Consider the following 6,420-nt stretch of genomic DNA (forward strand, 5'->3'; position numbering starts at 1 on the left):
AAGACCCTCTATGAGGTGGATTGAATCAGTGACTGGGGAAATCGAGGAAAGTGTGTCAGAGACAGTGAGATTGGCACAGGACAGAGCAGGGTTTAAGGATGTTGTACACAGCGTCGTTATGAGTCGCAAGCGACTCAACATAGCAACAACAACATGATCAGATAAACATGGATTTGCTTTAATTCTTCTTTTAACTGCACAGCACACAATATTTGATATACAATATTATTAATATGAAATATATATGCACGTATCAACATACATAACACACATAATGAGTTGCTATCACCGTAATATGTTGCTATTGAGCTGGAATGGAACCAGCTGACCCTCCAGCAGGTTTTCAGGAGGCTGTAAACAATAGGGGAGGAGATTGTCATCTTTCTTCCACTGTGTCACTGGTGGATTTAAGCTTGCAGAGTCCCCGTGTTTTGGTTAGCAGTACAACTCCGTGTGGACTATGCCACCATAATATCAGGGAGGAAAAACCTTTCATATGAATCAGGCCAATCAGAACCGAGAACTTGCCTCCAAGTTGTCATTCCACATATATACGTTATTTAAAGCACATTTTCAACAAATTCTATGGATCCTAAATGTGTATCCAGAAGGTGGAGATATATTTTACTCTTATAGTGGGAGGGAGACTTAAATTTTTCCCATTTCCTTCATTGTGTCATCCATTCAGTTTACAGATGTATGAAGAGATGCATTCATTAAATTCCAACTTGCTCAGTATATATACACACACACACATATATGCATATATGTATGTACATGTATATACATATATATGTATGTGTGTATATACGTATATACATATACGTGTGTGTGTGTGTGTGTGTGTGTGTGTGTGTGTACGTATGTATATACCTATCTTAACTTCTTGCTTGGAAAATACAAGGCCAATGGTAAAACTCAGGGAAATAGATATTCATCTTAATGGGATAAGATAAAAATATAATTGTGATAAAGTAATTAAGGCATAAGGCTTAATGTTATTGTTGTTGTTAAGTGCCTTTGAGTCTCATGCAACTCACAGAGACCCTATGAAGGAGCGTCCTCGACACTTGGGTGCCTTTCATCCTCTCTCCAGGTTCATAGGGTTTCCAAAGGCAAGCTATTATGGAAGTGGATGCCACTCCTCCTTCCAAGCTTGTTTTAATCGGGGAGCTCCACCCCACTCTCTGTCCGCATTGGGTAGCCAACCATTAACGCATTTGACACATCCGTATCACAGTGTTCAGATGAGGCTTAATAGCAAGGGAAAATCTGCAATGCTATTCTACAGGAACAGTTTTAAAGAAGAACTTTTGCCATTGGCCTGCAATGGTTTTAAGCATTTAAGCTTGTAACCATGTCAGAAGAAAATAGACTAAAAAAAAATTAAGAACAGAACTTAATAAAATCTTCCCAGTTATGTTTAACTTTCCTGTTCAAGCCCAGACAAAATAAGCTTATTTCATACAACCTTTCCCTCTGAGTACAACTAAACATTCTGGAAAAACACACTGAATAGCTCTCTGAAGACTGAAAATGTATACACTAGTAGTAGGTAGAACTGAAAAAGGAAGTCAGGATTCAAAATAAGGCCATTGTAGAGGTGAATTCCTGTTGTTTCCCCTCCAGAATCTCCCCTCTATATTGAAAGCCAGCACTTTGGGGACATGCAGCAAGATTTTCAAAGGCAGACTTCTCTCATTGCTCTGAACAGCAGGAGCAGATTAAACAGATCTCAGTGAAACTTTCCCACTAAATGACCTGGAAGAAAGGCTCGCTGAAGGTCCACATTTCTTTTGCTAAGATCAAGCGGGACCTTCTTGTCTTACAATGAAGGTGGCAAAATCTGACCAAATAGACAACTTCTTTTATCTCAAGAGAATTTAGTTCTGAGCTTGACATACACGTCAATATTCAGAAGTGAAATGGGAGTTACTTTTTTTTTCAGCTGAAAATTATTTTATGAATTAAGCCAACATTTACCTAAGTGATTAATAGTCACATAATTCATTCATTATTCTTAAAACATACCATAAGAGTAAGGAATCTGAAGCCAAAAATGTTGTGTGTGTGTTATGTGCCGTCGAGTCGCTTGCGACTCATAGCGACTCTATGTACAACAGCCCTAAACTCCGCTCTGTCCTGTGCCAATCGCACTGTCTCTGACACTCCCATCCCAATTATCCCAGTCACTGAATCAATCCACCTCATAGAGGGCCTTCCTCTCCTGCGCCGTCCCTCCACCCTCCCAAGCATGATATCCCTCTCCAGGGACCGGTCCCTCCTCACAACATGTCCAAAGTATGTTAGAAGGAGCCTCAGAATCTTTGCCTCCAAGGAGCCACCCGGTTTAACCCTTTCCAGGACAAATCTGTTTGTTGTCCTAGTAGTCCATGGTATTTTCAATACTCTTCTCCAGCACCACAGCTCAAAGGCATCAATTCTCCTTCTATCCTCCCTGGTCATTGTTTTAAATGTAGGTCTCTCATTCAACCCGTATTTCATTGACCTTGGAGGCTGTAAATCACATGGGAGGAGATACTCATTGTTGTTCCACAGAAGGGCTGGATTTCAGCCATCACAAAGGTACCGCCTTTGGGTTAGCAGTGCAACGCATTACGGACAAGAACCATTCTATCATTTGCTAAATTATTTAAGGTAACTGATTTGAGTCTAGAAACTCTAGGGCAGAATGAATTAGGGTTAGATTTGGCTTACCATTATTTGAGAGAAATTCTGGTAAAAGTCAAGATAAAAGCCAATTTTATTTCAGCTACATGAAATAAGAGCACAAAAACCTAAAGAACCCATTCATTGCTACACTGCACTTAAGGCAACAATTATCTGATATAAAATAACTGAATTATTTACAACTTGTTATTTCCACCAATCAGCAAATTACGGAAATCCTCTCTTGCTGTTATCGTGTAATAGTTTTATTTTGCTCTAAATAAAAGGAAATTGTTTGTGGATCAGTAAATAACTTACATTAAGGTTGCATCCTAGTAACTGTGTTAATTCAGACCAACCAAATTTCTACCATAAATTTAACCCTTCTACAAGGTCATTTAGGAAGCACTGGAAGTCTAGTGGTGAGGACCTGCACTGCAATACCAAAGGCTTGCAGTATGAATGTACCAACTGCTCCAGGAGAGAAATAGCCTCCTACTCAATTTACTGCCTCTGAAAATCCCCTGGAATGGTAGCTAAGGGTCAGTTCTGACTCAACAGCACAAAAAAAAAATGACAAGAAAGTCATTCAAGTAAAAACTTTATCAGTATGGAAAGGCTACCAAAGAAAACACTTTCAGTAAGCATCGCAACATTAATAATGAGCAATTAAAATCTTTACTACTAAAGAAAGGAGACTAGTATGTGCATTCTTTCCACCTTTTTTTTTATAAATAAAATATAGAAAAACGTCCAAAAAATACACTGGTAGGTAATGTATCAATCTACTTTAGAGTCCAATGAAAAGATCCTAAAATTTGCTTATTATTGTTGTGTCCCATTGAGGTAGAACCAACCCATAGCTGACCTTCCAGTGGGTTTTAGAGACAGTTAATTGCCTAGGAGGAGATTTCCCATCTTTCTTTCGCAGAACAGCACATGGTTGGCATTGCAGTGCATTTTCTTAAAAATAAAAAAGAAATTAAAAAAAATGTTTAGATAATTCTATAATGTATAAAGCAGACTGCAGATTTCCCCAATGCAATATGTTTCCTGACCTCCTGGTTTCTGGTACCAAGTGTATTCATAATGGATTTAAGTAAAATGAAGTCTTCAAAAAAAGACTGCACTATTATCACTATTTATAATCAAGGATCTCTCCAAATTGCAAAGAAGCAATGATGTCAGGACTAAGGGGTACCTGATTCAGATCATGGTCTTTTCAATAACTTGCTGTGCATCTGAGAGCTGAAAAATGAATAAGGATAACAGAAGAAGAAAAATTTGAGTTGGTATGTTGAAGAAGAGTACTGATTATCCCATGAAATTCCAAAAGAACAAGCAGATAAGTCTTGGAGAAAGTGCAGCCAGGGTACTTTTGGGGGGCAAAGGTGGCAGGCTTTATCTCACATACTTTGAGCATGTTTCTAGGAGAGGATATTCTTTGGAGAGGGACATCAAGCTTAGAAAGGTGAAGGGATGATGAAGATCCTCATTGAGGTGGATTGAGAGAACGACTATAGCAATGGGCTCAATATATCAGTGATTGTGAGGATGACATAGGAAAGCAGATCTGGACATGATTTATACGGTTCATGCTGTTCTTAGGGTCACAATGAGTCATACTTAACTCAATAGCACCTAACAACAACAATGGAACATCAACAGTCTCAATGCAAAACTAACTGAAATGCAGCCTTGAATGTGCTCACTAGCTTATGTCAGAAAATTTAGAGAACAGATTTTTAGATGATTGGCTGAAAAAGATCTATATTTGTCACCAAACAATATCAAAATCAAATGCAAGCAAAATATTTCTGAAGATTATACAAAAACAACTAAAACAGTTCACTGACAGAGAACTGTCAGAAGTTCAAGTAAGGTTTTGAACAGGTATCATTACTGATGTTAGATGGATCCTGATTGAAAGTAAAGAATATCAGAAGAAAGTCTAATAGAGTTTTGCTGACTATGCAAAGGTATTTGACAGTATGGGCCATAAGAAACTATGGGTAACTTTCAGAAGAATGAAAATCCTTAACTAAAATAATGCAAAACTTATAACTAGACCAAGAAGCTATTCTAGAAGTAGAGCAAGGGAACATTGCAAGATTTAAAACTCATGAAAGGTGTGTCAGGGTGGTATTCTTTCTCCATACCTATTCAATGTTTATGCTGAGAAAATAATTTGAGAAGCTAAATTCTATGAATTAGAATGAAACATCAGGATAGAAAGATGACTCACAATAACCCATGTTATGTATGTTATATGGCAAATAACATAGCCTTGCTTACTTAAAGTGAAGAAGACTTGAAATATTTGAAATGGAAGATCAAAACTACACCCTTCAATAAAGATTGCCTCTCAATATCAAGAAGACAAGACTCCTTACTAGAATAAGCAATACTATCAAATATGGAGAAAAAAATGGAAATTGCCTGTGATTTCATCTTTCTTGAATTAATAATCAATACAATTGGCACCAGCAATCAGGAGACATATCACATTGGCTAAGTCCACTGTCAAGGACCTCTTCAAGATGTCAGTTTGAAGATTAAGGTGTGCCTGATTCAGTGATGGTCATTTAAATTACTTATTATGCATCTGAAAACTGGACAATGAATAAGAATGATAGAAGAATTGATGCCTTTGAGATATGGTGTTGGAGAATAGCACTGAACATATCATGGACGGCCAAAAGAACAAGTAGATATGTCATATAGAACACCTAAACGGGCCCATCACTAAAGAAGAAATGAATAGATCATTATAAAAAAAATATACCCTCACAAATAAAACTCCTTGCCCAGATGGCTTCACAGTTGAGTTCTACCAAATATTCAGAAAAAAAATTATCACCAATTCTATTTAAATTATTTATTTCTATTAAAAAAAAACAGAAAAAAGAAGAAACACTCCCAAAGTCATTCTATGAAGCAAACATAAACCTAATACTAATACCAGGCAAAGACATCACCAAAAAGAAAACCACAGACCAGTGTTTCTCATGAATATAGATGCAAAAACCCTTTAAAAAAACCTAACCAATAGAATCCAACAACATAAAAAAAAAATTCATCATGACCAAGTGGGATTTATAACAGGTATGCAAGGATGGTTCCACATAAGAAAACAATTAATGTAATTCATCACCTTAACAAGGCATGATCCTATCAGTTGACACAGAAAAGGTCTTTGACAAAATCCAGCATCTCTTCCTGATTAAAATTCACAGCAAAATTAGAAGAGAAATTCTTGAACATAGTGAAGAGCATATTTGCAAAACAGAGCCAACATCATTCTCAACAGAGAAAGACTAAAGGAATTCCCTTTAAAAACAGAGATCAGACAAAGAAGCTCACTGTCACCACTCCTATTGAATATTGTATTGGAAATATTTTTCTAGGGCAATATGACTAGAGAAGGAAATAAGGGGCATCTTGATTGGCAAAGAGGCAAACTGTCATTATATTGAAAAGGTATGTTACTGTACACAGAAAACCCCAAAGATTAAACAACAACAACAACAACAATAAAAAAACAACTATTGACATAATAGATCAATACAGTAGAGTGGCAAGAAATAAGAATAGACAAAAATCAGTTGTATTCCTCTATGTTGTTGTTGTTGTTGTTATGTGCCGTCGAGTCGCTTAGCGACCCTGTGTACAACAGCCCTAAACTCTGCTCTGTCCTGTGCCAATCGCACTGCCTCTGACACTCCCATCCCAATTATCTCAGTCACTGAA

Source organism: Elephantulus edwardii, unplaced genomic scaffold (assembly GCF_000299155.1).
Source record: "Elephantulus edwardii isolate Elephantulus edwardi_28Jun2011 unplaced genomic scaffold, EleEdw1.0 scaffold00169, whole genome shotgun sequence".
Taxonomy (NCBI): Eukaryota; Metazoa; Chordata; class Mammalia; order Macroscelidea; family Macroscelididae; genus Elephantulus; species Elephantulus edwardii.